Source organism: Taudactylus pleione, unplaced genomic scaffold, assembly GCF_031769625.1.
Source record: "Taudactylus pleione unplaced genomic scaffold, aTauple2 ptg001153l, whole genome shotgun sequence".
Classification (NCBI taxonomy): domain Eukaryota; kingdom Metazoa; phylum Chordata; class Amphibia; order Anura; family Myobatrachidae; genus Taudactylus; species Taudactylus pleione.
The window spans coordinates 1,173,728-1,191,058 of record NW_028285554.1 but is presented as its reverse complement, the minus strand read 5'-3'; the positions used below and the strand labels follow the sequence as shown (position 1 = coordinate 1,191,058).

The 17,331-nt window shown below is 41.9% G+C and overlaps 1 protein-coding gene across 6 annotated transcripts in view; it reads left to right on the top strand.

Annotated features, from left to right (window-relative positions):
* The window catches only part of ADGRB2 (adhesion G protein-coupled receptor B2), a 468,088-nt gene that overhangs the window by 305,681 nt on the left and 145,076 nt on the right, over positions 1-17,331 (top strand). Inside the window, exon 1 of one of the 6 annotated variants that reach the window (XM_088462148.1) lies at positions 4,604-4,758. The exons of the other annotated variants lie outside the window; for them this stretch is intronic. The gene's annotated coding sequence lies outside the window, so the exon portion shown is untranslated. Of the gene's footprint in view, positions 1-4,603; positions 4,759-17,331 lie in introns of those variants that run through there. 6 annotated transcript variants of the gene reach the window in all.

The following is a 17,331-nucleotide window of genomic DNA, read 5'->3' as shown; positions in this document are numbered from 1 at the left end:
TTGCACAATGACAATTGCACAAATTTGCATTGTTGGCAAGAGGGACAACAGAAACTGCATTAACTTTCATCAGCTTATTTTTGGTGTTACTGTTTAAAAATGAGTTTCCAGTAGACATCATTTTCATGCAGCACTCGGCTGTACAAAATTGAATTTGAATGAGCGAAATAAATTATGAGATCTCAGCGAGAGTATGTGTAGTGGGTGCAAACTTTACCATGGCAGCAAGACATAGTGCGTGGTCATATATGTAATGTTTACAGTTTGTCATTGGGTTATTTATTCTGGTAATATCAGGCACACTTTGATTTTAACAATGTTATTAAAAATAGAGGGTTTCTGAGCGATATTCATCATGTGTGAGTTGCATCGAGTAACTCTTGGTTTTAAATTACAAAACAAAACAAAACTGATTGAGTCATTTAAAGGCTTTTTTAATTCTTACTGCAATATGTAGGTATTTGTAAACATCAAATCTGATGGTTCCACATAGTAGTTTAATGGGGAATTCAACCTTATTTATCATTTATCCTCTCTGTTTTAGAGAGGCATATTTATTAATTATTCACATCATTAGATTTTGCATGAATGTATTCAAATTCACATGCAGGGACAGGGGCTCGCTAATGCGATAATTTCACTTCTATTTCGGGGCCCCACAGCACTACTGTGCATGCATGGTCTGCTGACTGTGCGTGTGTGGTGGCCATTTGCGGGGAAGGGTCCTATGAAATCATCTTCAGGTAATTTTTTGCAAAGTGTAGCCCATAGAATACAGCGGCTAGCGCCATCTGAGATGACATTTGCTGACAGGACTAAGCTGCGGAATGCTTTGCATTCTAGAGCTTGGTAAATCCAACAGCCTATCATGTCCCATAGAAACCTATGGGGGCTTCTTTTGCTCTTAGAAATTGAAGATATCTGTTGTGGTCCTTTCATGGTACATACAGGGGATCCTTAATATTTGCAGGTACCCCCAAAAAACACCCATTTTATACCGCAAATATTATTTGATACATTTGTCTCTTAGTTTACAAAGCAGGATATTATCACCTTCTATTCTATTGCAATATTTATTAGGCACTGTATGTTTAGATTATTTTTCTCTATTTGTAAAGTGCTATAGATATGATGCATTTCTACTTGCTTCCACCTCCGTGATATCACCAGGATCGGGTCCTTCCTCATGCTGAAAGCCAATAAGGGGTCGTTGTACTAAGCCTTGGAGCCGTAAACGCACCCGGCGATACTGAAACCAGCGGAAAGTCCTGTCATTTTTGGGGAAATCAGTTTGACACCCCCCAAATGATGCTCTGACATGGGGGTTCACTATGGTACCCTCCGATTTGGCTTGCTGAAGGTATTTGGGGTTTTTAAACGGGCTCAATAGCTGCTAAATAGCGTTTTTCAGTATGTGATGCAGAATAGTATTCAGGAGTATTTTTTCCTGAAAATAGGTTATCCCTGCAAATTTGGGGTACTTGAAAATGGGGGTGAGCATATTTAAAAGTTGCTAAAGTAAAGTTGAAAAAATCGTGAAAAATCCACCTGCCGCAAGCACCTGCAATCAAAAAAACACTTGGGGCATACTTGGGGACCCCCCCAGAGTCAAGTTCGCTAGTTTTTAAGTTTGTACCCCAACATTTTTTTTTTGCCCCCTTTTTCAAAGTAATATTTTGGGGTGTCCTTAAGTTTTTTTTACGTTTTTTGACACAGATTACCTTTGGGGGACTGTCTGAAGGCTGCACGGGGGTTCCTGAAATTTTGCACCCCAAAACCCCAATTCTGCCCTTTTTTTCGCCTGCCTTGCATAGGCGATACTTTTCCGCCTATTACATTGCATTGACTTTCCACCTAGGCGAAAAGTCTTCCAAATTGAATACGGCGTAAAAGCAAAACCAGCGAAAATGACGTCATTGGTGAAAACTTAACGCGGATTTGGACTTAACGCTTCAAATTGAATACCCCTATTAGAGAGAGATAAAGTGGATGAAGATAAACTACCAACCAATCAGCTCCTGACTGTCACTTTACAGGCTATGTTTGAAAAAATGATAGTTAGGAGCTGATTGGTTGGTACTATATCGCTGTCCACTTTATCCCTCTCCATGGCTTAATACATAGACCCTTAAATCTCTTATTCATGCCCTTATCATCTCTCGTCTTGACTACTTTAGTCTACTCCACACTAGAGATGTGTGGGTTCGGTTTTACTGGGATTTACTCGGTTCTTTTTGCCAAAATGATCGCAAGTTCGGATTTATTTTATTGGCTATCCAAAACACTTGATAGCAGATAGTCAATAAAATTACATTTTTGAGATCCAAACATATCCGAGTAAATCCGAACCCGCACATCTCTACTTCTCACCGGTTGCCTCCCACAATCCAAAAATACAGTATATTGGTAGATTAATTGGCTCCTGACAAAAATGAACCCTAGTGTTTACATGTGGTAGAGAATATAGATTGTAAGCTCCACTGGGGCAGGGACTGGTGTGAATGGTCAAATATTTTCTGTAAAGCTCTGCAGAATATGTGTGCGCTATATAAATAACTGGTAATAAAAAATGTGTTTACATGTGGTAGAGAATATAGATTGTAAGCTCCACTGGGGCAGGGACTGGTGTGAATGGTCAAATATTTTCTGTAAAGCTCTGCAGAATATGTGTGCGCTATATAAATAACTGGTAATAAAAAATATTAATATGCAGAACTCCTGCCTCACCCCTCTTCAAACTATAAACAACACATCTGCCTGCCTTAGTTTCCGCTATAATTACTTAACCTTAACCCTACTCTGCTAGTCAATCCACTGGTTCCCTGCCGCATACAGAATCAAGGGCCTGATTCAGATCTGTTTGCTAGGCTGCGTTCACACATAGCCTGCCGATGTTTGCAATCTGTGTATGCGTATAAGATGCAGTGCGCGAACTAGTCCATGCGATTGAGAAGCGTTTCCACCCTGCACACAGACGCCTCGCTAGAATGAGTGACAGGACGAGCCATTTGTGTGTGGTGACAGGGGTTGGTTGATGGTAACGGGGTTGTGATGGTGAGAACGCAGGCGTGTCTGTGCGACCTAACGCCGTTTCAGGGGCGTACTAATTAAGATGGAGCGTCAGCATACACGTCACATGGCTGAATTACACACTGCAGCACTCGCAGTGCTTGCGGTAGGGTATGGTCAGCCATAAGTGCTGCGTATGGATCCGATGTTACTCGATGTTACTGACTGTTTAATACACTTCCTGGAGATGATGTGTATTACTAAGGCAAAGTGGGCGTCTTATGACAGGCTGGTGGGCATCTAAATACACACTGCGATCGCACGGCAAGACATAGTAGGCGTGCTAATGTCTTGCCGTGCGATCGCGGGATTTGCATACTTTGACAGCTGAAGGCCCCAAGATCAAACTCCTCTCACTCACCTACAAAGCCCTCAACCATTCTCTCCTATTCCGTACATCTCCAGCCTCCTTACCATTCACCTATTCCCTGATCGTCTCTTCCCCTCCCTGTCTCCAAGATTTCTCCTGTGCTGCGCTTAACCTCTGGATTGCCCTCACACGCTCAATTAGACTTTCATCCAGCCTTTAATCGTGCCCTTAAAACTCATTAAATCTTCATTCAAGCCTACAACTCATCCTTCCTGGTTTGAAGGAGTCCTTTGTGGACCTCCAGCAGCAGAAAATTAAGTTAGTGAGGGATGAAGCATGCAAGAAGATGGGGGTGGTGAAGGTGCAGGCAAGTAGAAAAGTGGGTTGTGAGGGGCCTAGGGGAAATGTTGGTGTTGGGGGCAAACGGCAGAAGTCAGTTGATGGATAGAATTGATAACGGGGTAGAGGTGAAGCACACAGGCACACTTTTGGGTAGAAATAAATGACAAACACCATCAAAAAGGAGACAGAGAGGAGGGGGGCAGCAGAGGCACATAGGCTATGCTTGCTCTCTAACTCTAATAATGCTGCTTGAAAAAAAAATCATAGATCACAAATTAATCATAATCAATGTAAAATATATATATATATACTATATATATATATATATATATATATATATACGGAAGCATAATAAAAGAATTATTAATTTACCTAATTTTTCATTAGAGTACATATATATATATATATACATACATATAAAAAAAGAGTCCCATCTTGTAATTTGTATGATTAGTGGGATGTGGGCAGTTTACTGGGGGAATCTGCACATTGAGTAGACAAAGTACACACATATAAAGGGGTATGGAGTAGACATTGGGAGACAGATGCAGATGAAGAGACAGATATAGGTGGGTAATGAGAGACACGCAAAGGGGGAGATAGAGGAGGGAAATGCATAATCAGAGGTAGAAGGGAGGTGCTAAAGATGAATCACCACATACCTAGAATCAGCAATAGGCAAGGTACAGCCAATTGTGCAGAGCCTGCTGCTACTATCATGGGATGCACCGTTTGTTGGTGCACAAAGGATGAAGGCATGTCATTTCTCCTCGGCCTGGCAGCCTATTAGAGACCCTCTGACGAAACCGCCAGTTACTATAGCAGAGAAACGCGTAAGGGCTTTCCTTCCAACATACCAACTTGGTCTTCTATGCTCCAGCTGCCAGCAACGACGCGATCACCGCAGTACAAGTGACAGGCACCAACCCCGTTTAGGACGTACAACCTGAGGAACCACTATCTACACCTTGGCACTGAACAAGCGTGGACTACCCATTATTGACAGAGCGAATACTTTATATATCAGCCGGCCGGCGGTAAGCAATAGTGCTCTGCATGAGTGGGAGAGAACTGACTGTGATGATGATACAGATAAATGAAGTCTGCCACTTGTATTGAAAATAGACTGTTTGCTACTACAATACGCTTACAACTATAGTCTATATTACTGCATGAATTAATTTCCTACCATATATGATGACTAAATGCCATATGAGGACAAAACTACATATGTAAAGATCCGAGCCAAATATATATCAACACTTCCATCTGTATGGGATTAAGGACGTATTTTTTGCTCTCATCATTTGATCAGTGCTGTGTGGAGCTGGAGCAAGTTTGGCTACTCAAATAAACAACTAACCAATCTTTTGTAAGAAACACCCACTGCAGGGGTGAATTTCTTTTTGTTTTTCGTATACATTTAAGCCAACTCATATATATATTTTTTACCATATTTGTTTTATATATTTTTTGGTGTGTATATTTTATGTCTTTTTAAATTTTTCAATCATGTTATATGTATACACATGTGTATTTTTATACATATGTTAATGGCTAAATTTTGGATATATTAGCGCTCTTTGTCTGACGAGTCTGTATAAATTGATATCAACACTTGATACTAGTGTTATCAAATATAACTAATGACGGTATGTTCAGATTTCTTTTTTAATTTGTACTAGGTGGGAAATACAGATATATTCCATATTAGGAGCAGCTATTCAATCCACATATAATATTTTGTATTGATATCTAATTGTCGGCTATCATTACCCATTATGAGCGCCTCAATACTATATTTTGTAGATTTACAAAATATATTTTTACTTATTAGAGACCTGGCTCAAAATTGTACTTACTGGGGGACACAAGCTCCTCTACAATGCAAGCTCTGATGAGCAGGGTCCTCTCTCATTTTATTGGCTGTATGTAATTATGTCATTTGCAGGTTGTAATAATCCCATTATGTATAAAAGTAATTGTGTGAATTAATCTGTAACTGTGCTATTTGGTTTAATTTGTACTTTTGTAATGCTGCTGTATGTTCCACACCCTATGTACCACACTACGGAATAAAAGATGACAGTCTCTTCTTGAATTGAGCAGTCAGTTTCAGTCATTAGGACCTCATGGGTTCAGAAACATTTCGTAGCACTGTTAAAACATCTTTTAAAACTGAACATTGCTTACACACTGCAGAAGTGTTGGGCTGCTTCTGCATTGTGTAGAGGAGCTCCAGAGATGTCATCAGGGAGTTCTTAGTTATAGGCAGGCCTAGGTACATGCATGGGAAAGCTGATTCAGAATAAGATTCTTTTCTAAATGAAAATGACAACCATTTAAGTGGTAAGCAGCTTATGTATCATGGTAAATATGGAGGAGAGAGCAGTACTTTTCCAAAGGCATGTGGTACAATTCTTAAATACAATCTTGCCATAATTGTGTAGGTGAAGATGGTCTGCCAACATGCCCATATTTATATATATGTAGGCTTGCCATATCATCCATTTAATTCGGTAAACATATAATTTACATAGACTCTGTGGCTGGCTAAAGGCTCCATTTCACCTGATTGTACTCAGCCACAGAACCTCTGTAATTCACATGTTTCCCAAATTAAAGGAATGATATGGCAAGACAATATATGAGCACTGTTACAAATCTCATAGGCAAACGCAGGGGGGTTTCCGGTTGCCTGGAAACCCCCCTCCCCAGCCTACACCATGACCACAATAGAAATAGTAATAGAATAGAATATTACTAATGCTGCATATTCTTCTAAGTATCACAAATGAAATAATTAGCACCACCTGTGGATCTTTTAACATGTGTCAGCAAGTAATAAATACATCTGTGCATTACCTAGGAGATCTAGAAAACATGTACTGTTAGGGGTGCACTGCTATAGACCATCAAAAGGGTTAATTATTAATACCATATAATAATACACTAGTGCATAACGAGACCAATATGTACATATATGTCGAGGGCAGTGCTAGGTTCTTCTGCTGCTACCCCAGACTCCCGGACTTGCTCCAATGCTCTGGAATGGTGTCAACATCCAAAACAAAATCATTCGGCTCAGGCAGGATGGCCCTACTGCTGCATTTAATGGCTTACTGTGATCACTGGTCCTGTATATGCTGGAATTATGACACTCAAAAGTTCAAAACACTTTGTATTATGCATATTAAAGCTGGATAAGTGCTAATTATACCCTCTTCATGGACTGGCCACACTCGTAAAATCAAGTATTTGGAAACCCCCCTTTAGAAATCCTGCATTTGACACTGAATCTTACTATGAACTTGACACATCTCTGTATTCTTCTCATGAGACTGCTTATTAATTAATATCAGTAACGTCATACTGTACCTTGGACTGAGGGCAAGGGCCTAAACAGTACTCTGGTTACCTAATCGCAACATTTTGATGGGGTCCCAAGGTTTCAGGGACTCCTGCTTAAGAATTCCTTTCCCTTCTGGGGAGAATTATTTTTTTTCAATATGTTTTTATTGGAATTTTCACTATAATGAATACAGTAGATTTTATAAACATTCAAGAGAAAAAGTGATAACGAATCAGAAATTAGCAATGATCACACTACTGACATCATATAACAATTCAATAGTAGGTGTTATATCCCCACTCTAAGAAAAAAATATACAAATCATATAACACATATATAGATTACACAAAATTATTGATAAGAGGGAGGGAAACTAAAATAAAGAAAAAGGGAAAAGGGGAGGGGAGAGAAAAGGAGAAAAATCACCTGCAGCCCAACTGGAGTTATTAGATTAGCCCAGTTAGATAGGAGGATCAGATAGAAACACTGTAGTTTCGTACCATAATATTACAAGTCGTGGTAACGACTTGTCTCCCTCTAGCAGTTTACATTCTCATGATGCCGTTGTTCCGGTTCCCTCAGTTGCTAGGCGATCTGCACGCCACAGGAGGTCACGTGTTATCCACAGCACGTTCCTCCTCCAACTTGTGCCGCCTCGCCGACTATAGCGTTCCTTTTGGTTCTCTCAGCTCTGTGGCATGGTCAGCATTCTGTGCTATGTTGCTATGTTGTGTCCTGGGTCTCCAGCGGTATTGCCTAGCCACCGGTTATCGGCTTCCCAGCCGCACCAGCAGCTTCCATGCTGCCACCAGCTCATCATCATTACATCGGCTTCCCAGCCGCACCAGCAGCTTCTGTGCTGCCACCAGCTCACCAGCCACTACATCGCTTCCCAGCCGCACCAGCAGCTTCTGTGCTGCCACTAGCTCACCAGCCACTACATCGGCTTCCCAGCCACACCAGCAGCTTCCGTGCTGCCACCGGCTCACCAGCGACTATATCGGCTTCCCAGCCACACCAGCAGCTTCTGTGCTGCCACCGGCTCACCAGCCATTACATCGGCTTCCCAGCCACACCAGTAGCTTCCTTGCTGCCTACGGCTCTCAAAGCCACATCACAAGTACACTAACTTGTGTACCGGCTCTCAAGCCGCACCATCGGCTCTCAAAGCCACATTGCAAGGACTCCAACTTGTGTACCGGCTCTCAAACCACACCATCGGCTCTCAAAGACGCATCTCAAGTACACCAACTTGTGTACCGGCTCCCAAGCCACACCATCGGCTCTCAAAGCTGCATCGCAAGTACACCAACTTGTGTTCCGGCTCTCAAGCCGCACCATCGGCTCTCAAAGCCACATCTCAAGTACACCAACTTGTGTACCAGCTCTCTAGCCACACCATCGGCTCACAAAGCCACATCGCAAGTACACCAACTTGTGTACCGGCTCTCAAGCTGCACCATCAGCTAACAAATCCACATCACAAATACACCAACTGCTACTACCGGCTCAAAGCCGCACCATCGGCTCCTAAGTCGCATTATCGGCTCTCAAAGCCAAACCCTCCTACACATCGGCACTCAAGCCACATCACCGGCTCTCTAGCCACACTATCGGATCTCTGGTTGCCTCATTGATACCTCCTGTTCCAAACTCATCACCTTACCACTGGATCCCAGCAGACACTCGTGTAAGCCGCTACTACTTTGAGTATTAAGTCCAGGTGGCCACCTAAATACCGGTGAACGTCTCTAGTTCTAAGGGAGCAACGGGCGGCTGTTAGTGGCGGAAGACCTCGCTAGGCCGGGTTCTAGGGGGCTTACTCGGAGAAGTCTTTGGGATTCATAACACATAATGTAGAGCGAAAACAATTAGGAAATTGTTGTTTGATTGAGAGTCTTAATAAAAGATTCCCATATAGAGAAAACATTTTCTAGTCATTCTTTATGTAAGGTTGTCTTTACCAAGTCTATCTTGAACACCCGCGCCGGGCTGATCTAGAGCCCCAGACTATTTCTGAGCCCTAGAATGCCGGCTCATGTGCAGACAATTCTAGAGCTTCAAATCCTGTGTGCTGCGCAGCAGCTGAACTGACAGTTGTTATGTACTAGTCTGCGGGCATGTAACCTCTTAGAGATTTGTAAGTTTAACAGTGTTCTTTCCATACACAGAACAACAAGATAAGGTTACTTCTGTTGCTGCAATCTCATATGCGCTTGTATGTATTATACATGTGCTTCACCATCCCACTCAGTTAAGTGATTGTCTTCTTAAATCTGTTCGCCTCTCTCATTTTTCAATTACATGTCCAAAAATCATTCCTTCAATCAGGTCCCTGTATTATTGTGGATAGCGGAACTAAAATGATGCCCAAGCAGTCATAATGTATTCTGGCAACTCCTTGTACTCTTATGTGCTGAAGTCTTGTACAAAGCTTTCTTTCTGCATTGTGTTGGTGTGGTGAGGAGTTAGATGGGTGTATGCCACACTGCAGTCAGCCTCAACTCCTCATGCCAGAAGAGGTGTTAACTGCAGGTGAATAGGAGGCCACCGCATCTGACTGTCCATATCAATCACTTTCACCACTTTCCTCTGAGACTAACTGGAAGGCGAAATTTCATGACAGTCTGTGAATGCGGCTTCCTGACATCTAATCTCTTCTCCCTCCCTCTCACTGTACTGATGTATTGTAACGTTAAGTTTGTGGGGCAGCAGACAGTTATTTAGTTAGTCACCATTCTTGAGGAAGTACATTCCCTCCTCCCATAAACTGTACCTTTCAGAACTGACATTTGTTAGATTGTGTCACTAATCAGTGTATGTGGTTTACTATTGTTTGCATCTCTACACTTCTGATCCACAGAAGAAGAATGAAAAGTGAAGGACCACCACAGATGACCTCTAAACCTTTGTCTACTATATTTGAAGTGATAGCGGGAATCAATGAGCTGATAACGCTCCCCTGCATGCACTTATCTCCCCATGTTTTTATCTGTATGTGAGGACAGCATGTGCATGTCTTTGTTTTATGGCAGGGTTTGCTGAGAGTGTGTGTAGGCAGAGGGATGTATTTGTGTGCTTGTGTAGGAGGGAAGTATGTGCGTGGGAAGTTATTATATAGAATATATTTTATTGCTTGCACAGGAGACTAACAATGTTGAAACTGTGTGCATTTTCCGAGTGTGCAGAGGCAACTTTAACACTGTAAATGCTAATTGTATTTGCTGGAACATAATAGTAGCCTATTACCTGGCAGCTAGAGAGTGGCAAAATCATGTTGACATTTTGAAAAAATAACAATTTTCGGTGGACAAGGTCATTTCGTAGAGGTGTTACGTTCCTGTTTTGCTTTTGTGTCATCATTCCATGAAATGGCATTTGCCAATATATACATGCACTGTAATAGATCTCAGACAACAGTCAAAACATTTTTGTTTATTTGTTACCAAATGCGGATATATTTAGCAGAGGAGTTGTGACATTTATTTACTCTCTAATGGCGGCACAATAATACAACTTTGTGTCTATAACTAGGGCTGCCACCTGGCTAGTGTTTTACTGGCCTGGCCGGCTAGTGTAGGATTTTCTAATTAGGCAGGACATAGGGGCCCATTTATCAAAGTGTATTTGAGGTACAATCCCCGAAAACACCCGTTTTCGGGGGTTTACCTCAAATACTAAGTATCCCCTGTATGTATTAAGGAGGGACCACAGCAGGTATCTCCGATACCTGATGTGATCCCTTCATTACCGCTGGCAGCCGCATCCCCCATAGGTTTCAATGGGGGATGCGATGCTGACAAATTTACCAATATCCAGAATGCGATGCATTCCGGATATTGGCCCCCGTGGCTAACGCCATCTGTAGGTGACATTAGCCGCTGTAGCCTATGGGCTACACCACGCACTATTAGCCGGCGGAGCCGGAACCCTCCCTGGCTATGGCGGATGTGCATGTGCAGTCCACGGGACTGCGCATGCGCAGCACCCCCTGCACTGGCCGGCAGCTCTCCGGAGACATCGCAGGGACGGGCTCCGACATGTTCTGGAAGAAACATGCGGCCGATAGGATCGCTTTCTGCAATGCGATCATGGCCGTTACTGGCATGCCCTGATCGCATTGCAAAAGCGATCATTTATAAATGGGCCCCATACAGTATAAACAGATAGCAAAACTATCTGGCGACCATTGCTTGCATACAATATGCATTTACAGGCCATTCACACACCTTAGCGTATAATGTTGTTTGTAAAGGTGCACAAGAGGAGGATTTATCATGGACCATAGGACTTATTATTTTGGCTACAAAGGGCACATAGCACAGTGCAACTACAAAACTGTATATATGTGCAAACTTTTAGGAGGTTGTCTCCTTTTCAGATTCACAAGCAGACGAGATTTATGTGCTTTGTATAGGGGTTGTAAGGCCAGAGCTTTAATTGGAAGCTGTTTGCACATCCAAGCACATACAATGCCAGGTAATAAAACATGAAATACCTAGCACAATAATGAAAACAACACATTGCTTCATAATAAAATGAGTCACAAAAGCAGCTAAATGACAGTACTCGGGTAAGGTAAGCAGTGCATGCTCTGCATGTTTGCACATGGAATATGTGGATGGTGCACAGATAACATAAACTGCTTTCAAGTAATTTCTCAATAAAATAGTGAAAGCTAGAAGAGGCTAAATACTAGAGGTCACAAATCAGGCAGAAGGAATATAAACACCAGTTATATTAAATAACAAAGAAGGGGTGAGAGATAATGAGAAATAGTTATCAGCATGTCATAGATTAATACATTTGGATATGGACTAAAACCCTGCAAACCCTGCCAAAATATCTGTGTCACATTGATTTAGCCAATATTAAATATCGGTATATTTAACAACTACCTTTCAGAGATATCCCATATGTTGGGTGAACTAACATTTCAGTCCCCATTATTATCAATAGTTTAATGCAGTCTGGGCCAATTTACCAAGCTCTGAAAAGCGTAACATTTCAGAACTTAACACCAATTGTTAATGCCATCTGAAGATGCCATTAGCAGTTCCAAACCTATGCGGAGATAATCATTGCACAGTGATCTTCCTTTCCCTCCCCGTCAGCCCCTATGCTCCTTCCGTGCCTTGTAACCCAATTTTACTCTGCGCATGCCTGGCCTAATGGCTGCGCATTCTCAGTGTCAGTACCCTGCAGTACAGTTACAGTGATTGATATCATTTCACTGCAGACTCTTCACGACGGGGACGTTTTTTTATATAAACACTAAAATATTTTTTTTATTGCAACAATATGCGGCTATAAAAAATTATAGTTTACAAGGCCCCACTACCGCCAATAATAAATAGAGCCCTTAGTATTTTATATGGCTGTGCCCCATTATTAAACAAGATACATTCAACACTGCCTGAGAAAGTGGCCAGTAGGAAGGCCAATCCTGGGCCGGTTTTTCAGTCCTGGGATTTGGGATTGAAAAAACGGTCAATCCCGGGATTCCCGCTATTGAGTTGGTGGTGGCACTGGCAGGCAGCAGCAGGACTCAGTGGCTGCACTCTATCCTCCTCTCATCCCTCTGTCCTTCAGTCCTTATCTCTCTCCCCCTTCAGTCCTTATATCTCTCCCCACCCCCCAGTCCTTGTATCTCTCTCACCCCCTTCCCCATCTCCTGAGTATCGGCCTCCACTTGTGTGCTCCTCTCTCCGTGGCTGCCTGGGTTGAATCCCTCTGTGATGATATCCGTGGCTGCCCCACCAAGCGGCAGACAGTCCTCCTTAGGGTGGCACTGGTAGGCAACAGCAGGACTCAGTGGCTGCACTCTATCCTCATCTCATCCCTCAGTCCTTATCCCTTATCAGTGGCTGGCCCACCAAGCAGCAAACAGTCCTCCTTAGGGATGGCCATCGACCATCGATGTTCCCAAAACATCGATGGTTGATGGCCGATGTTACATAATTTTGCCATTGATGACAGAGAACCAATGGTTCTCTGTCATCAATGGATAGGTTGGAGCCAATATTTTCCTTTTTTTAACTGACAGGACGGATCTTAGCCCCGCCCCCAGTGGCCGCTAAGCTCCGTCCCCATTTTTGATTGGCCCGCAGCCGACATAGAGTCAGCAGAGGTGACTATCGAGAGTATGCAAACCATCGATGGTTCACCATAGATGCTTTGTATGCCATCAATAGTAATCACTGATGGGCCCATTGATGGACACCCCACCGATGGCCATCCCTTGTCCTCCTCTGCTTAGGCTTAAGCGTGGTGCGGGCAGGTGGGTAGGGCGGGCGCGTCTGGGGTCAGGCTACACTGCATGACCTCTGTGATCATGACATGCTTCGCACCGCCACACAGCCGGGGCCAGGGGCAACGTCTGAGTCATCTACTACAGGTGCTCAATGCTGTCCGGCATTAAAAATTTTAAAAAAGCGCATGCGATGACTAATCCTGAAATCCCAGGACCCTTACGCTGATGTCACAATAAGAGGTGGTCGGGGAGAGAGCATCCTCAGGATGCTCCGGGCATTGCTGTAATCACCGGTGATTGAGAGAGATAAGAGAGATATTCGGCATAATTAATTTCTTTATCACCCAAGCAATAATCATTTTTACAAACACTTGTATTTATTGGAGCTGGACTTTTATGGGATATTTCCCTCTCGTTTTTTAACATATCGTTTAAGTTTATAACTGCCAATTGTGAAAATGGTGATCTTTATTATTGTGTATTGTGTTGTTTTATATAATTTAGTGAATAAATACATTTTGTAATTTATTTTGACATTGTTAATTGGTTTATGCGCCCCCTTGGTGGTATTTATTACCATTTGTGTTTTCTTTTATGTCTGTATGGGAAGCGTGTGCTGTACACATCCTTATATTTCTCTGGGATCCCTTATTTTTCTGTGGAAAGAAAATACTCAAGCATTCCAGGACATAATTAGACCTTATAATATATTCCACTTAACATGTTTTTGAGCAATTACATTGGGATTAATTACAATGTAATAAAATTTGTAACTTTGTAGGGTCAATACAATTAGGTACGTAGGAGGCGAATTGCTGTTGCAACAGCATAGAAATGCCGGCAACTGCGCTGCAATTCGCCACTCTATTTCACCCCGGGCTAGCACATTTTGGCTCACAGCCCTTTGGAGCAAGTTCGGAGGTACCATAAGTGCGGCATACAGCTGCACTTACTCGCGGATGCAAGGATCTCGTACTTACTTGGATTGACCCCTATGTGTATTAAAAAAAAGTGGACATAGGATGTGTTTACATTTCTGTTATTTGCATTATTTTGCCAAAATAGATTATGTACATATTTGTCAGCAAAACTTAAGGATCATATCTAAATGCTAAATGTTGTACTTTACATGTATCTCAACATGGGGGTTTAATGTGGCTACAGACATTGATATTCATATAGACTTCAAATTTCCCTGATGTTTCATTTACCTCTGAACATTATATTAAATGATAACCTAACCTTTTTGCAGAGGACCAAATATATCCCAGACTGCTGGCCAGGGTTAGTGGTGATACAAATGAACCACCTGGGACAGAAACTGCTAAATATGCTAATACAAATTATCTGTGTACAATTACAGATGTGTCCTCATACACCTAACCTCCATACGCCATATGGCGACTGAACCACTCAGAGAGATGTAGTGTACCGTCTTTTTCTTAAAAATGTGTGTCTTATACACATAACAGATGTAGTGAAATACCACTCACGATGTACTAGAGACGCTAGCCTGCGACTTTAACCATACAGGGATTAGTTATAATCGCAGATGAAGCACAGCGGAACTTGGCGTGAGAAAAAGCACTTTGTATACAGACTCATTCGCACACAGATGTACAAATGTTGCACATCAAATTGATCAGTGTAATCTATCAAAGTAGTTTGTCACTTCCAGTTTGTGCGAATAAGACTCAAATTTTGAGTGAAAAAGACGCTTGGCCAAGGCGCCAAGGACCTGGTGCGCCAAGAGGGGCTGTTTGGCGCAACTGAAGCCACACTGTATGAGGACACATCTGTAAGTTGGCCTAGAAAAGGGGTTAATAAAGTAATTCTTGCCTAGCCCTAGAGGGTAATGTCTACTATTTTATCAGATTGTACTGAAATATCAATGGATGTAAGATCATTTTCCAAATACTACAGGCAAATAACATGATGGAGCTTTAGATTGAAATGCTATTAATATGCGTAAGTGTTGGAATTCAATGTATGTGTTCCTCAGAGTGCAGCTTTTGTGCTTGCTCTTGTGCGAGCATGTGTTCGGGGTAGAGTCATTTCTATTCTTTCTGAATGTGTGGGAAGCAGGGAGTTTGGTTACCAGAGCAACGAAGGGATGTAAGAGGCATCAGGAGTGGTGGGGGAGCTCAGAGAACCTGCATCTAAGCTAAGAGTTTGGGAAGATTCCAGGAGGTGACAGGACCACCCAGTAGCAATATAATGGTTCTCTAGCATGAAACTTCATCCTTACCTCATACTCTTTCTTGTCTGCTGTAATGTAGTGCAGGCTACACTTTATTTACAAGGACAGGATGTCCAAAAGTCACACAATCAAACTGCAAAATTAGCATAGTGAGACGTGTTTGTTTTAAAACAATACTGTGTGACACATCAAATTATTGATAATTACAGTGCTCAGTACTAGCAGCAGGATCTTCTGAAAGGAGAGGACAGCTACAAACCCGTACATACAAGGGACGGACGCCCCAGGGACATGTTGTAGAACTGTTGCAAAGGATTTTTGCAAAACATCAGAATTGTTCTAGCTTATATGAAAGAAGATCTTTTAGGCCTGATACATGTACATCAATGTAACCTCCACTACTTTCATGTACATATACCTTGAATAGACACCAAATTATTTTTTTTGTTGTTAAATCTGAAAATATGTCATGTGTTTGGAAACTGGAGAAAATTCTCTTTTGCATTACTGAAAAAAAAAATAACAATCAAAAATAAAACAATCTGAATCTACTATTTAGCAATGCAAGCAGCAATACCACATATACGTTTTTTTGTTATTTAAATAGCAAGGTAACTACCTTTTAATCATGCATCGGTTAGCCATTCTTAGTAATCCTCCTATAAATCATTATCACCTTTTCAAAATCTGTCTGGAGGAAAAACAAATATGGCTGCCACAGGACCGTAACTAGGGGGGCGCCAATGCTCTCACTGGCACAGGTCACCAAAAAGTCCAGTTACGGCTCTGGGCTGCCAGTTACACTGACTGTCTCTCAGGCACACAGCATGTCATGTAATGGCAGAGGGGGAGAAGGAGTAGGGGAAACTTATATTACACAGAGCAGACAAAGCTTAGAGGGGTGTTTCAAAGTATTGCTGCTCACTACATCATGTGCCAGGTGAGTGTAGTTGTCATGGTAGTTACACGACCCTACTGAATAAATAGCAGATTGAAAAAAAATAAGCAGATAGTAAATATCAACATTCTCCTTATAGCGATAAGTTAGGTTACAAAAAAAAATATTTTTTAAGTGAATGCTACTTGAAAGTGGACACATTACATACACACAGTGGAGGCAGCAATACTATGCTCTAGAAAAAATATTTAGCCTATTAATTCACTAGAAACAGTGATTACTAACATACAACATGCTTCCTCTACTCTGTCTGTTACGGTTACAGGTAATATAGAACATTTTTGTGAAGATCTGAATGTAACTATAAAAGATGCTCAATGGCCAAAGGTGTTTCGTGTTTTACAAGAAGTTGAAAAGTTTAGAGCAATTCATTTTTATGCAATATATTTTCTGTTACACTATATTTAGTATATGTGTGCGTTTTAAAGTGGCAGAAGGTTGTGCACTTTCCCTTGAATCCTTAGGCTATATAAGAGAAACAGACATTTGGGGAATTTGAGGAAAACACTGAGATCTGACCTACAGCCATTCAGTGATATACAAGGCACTATCAGATATCAGTCTGACTTCAATGCCCAGTGAATAGCAACACTGAATAACAAGTAAGCTAGGCCAAGAAATCATTTATAGTGCAGCTAATTAACTTAACCTCCCATGTGCTGGAAGGAATATTCATTAGAATGAATGGGTTTGTGTGCTGTAATGCCGATGTACATGACTATGTATGTGCACTATGCACTTGGTTAATGTCCTTGACAGTACCTGAAGTAGAAGGAAGCATTTCACCTCAGTACAGATGGAAATCTCAGACTCATACAGACCCACAGCAGCATAGCTTTAGTTTCAT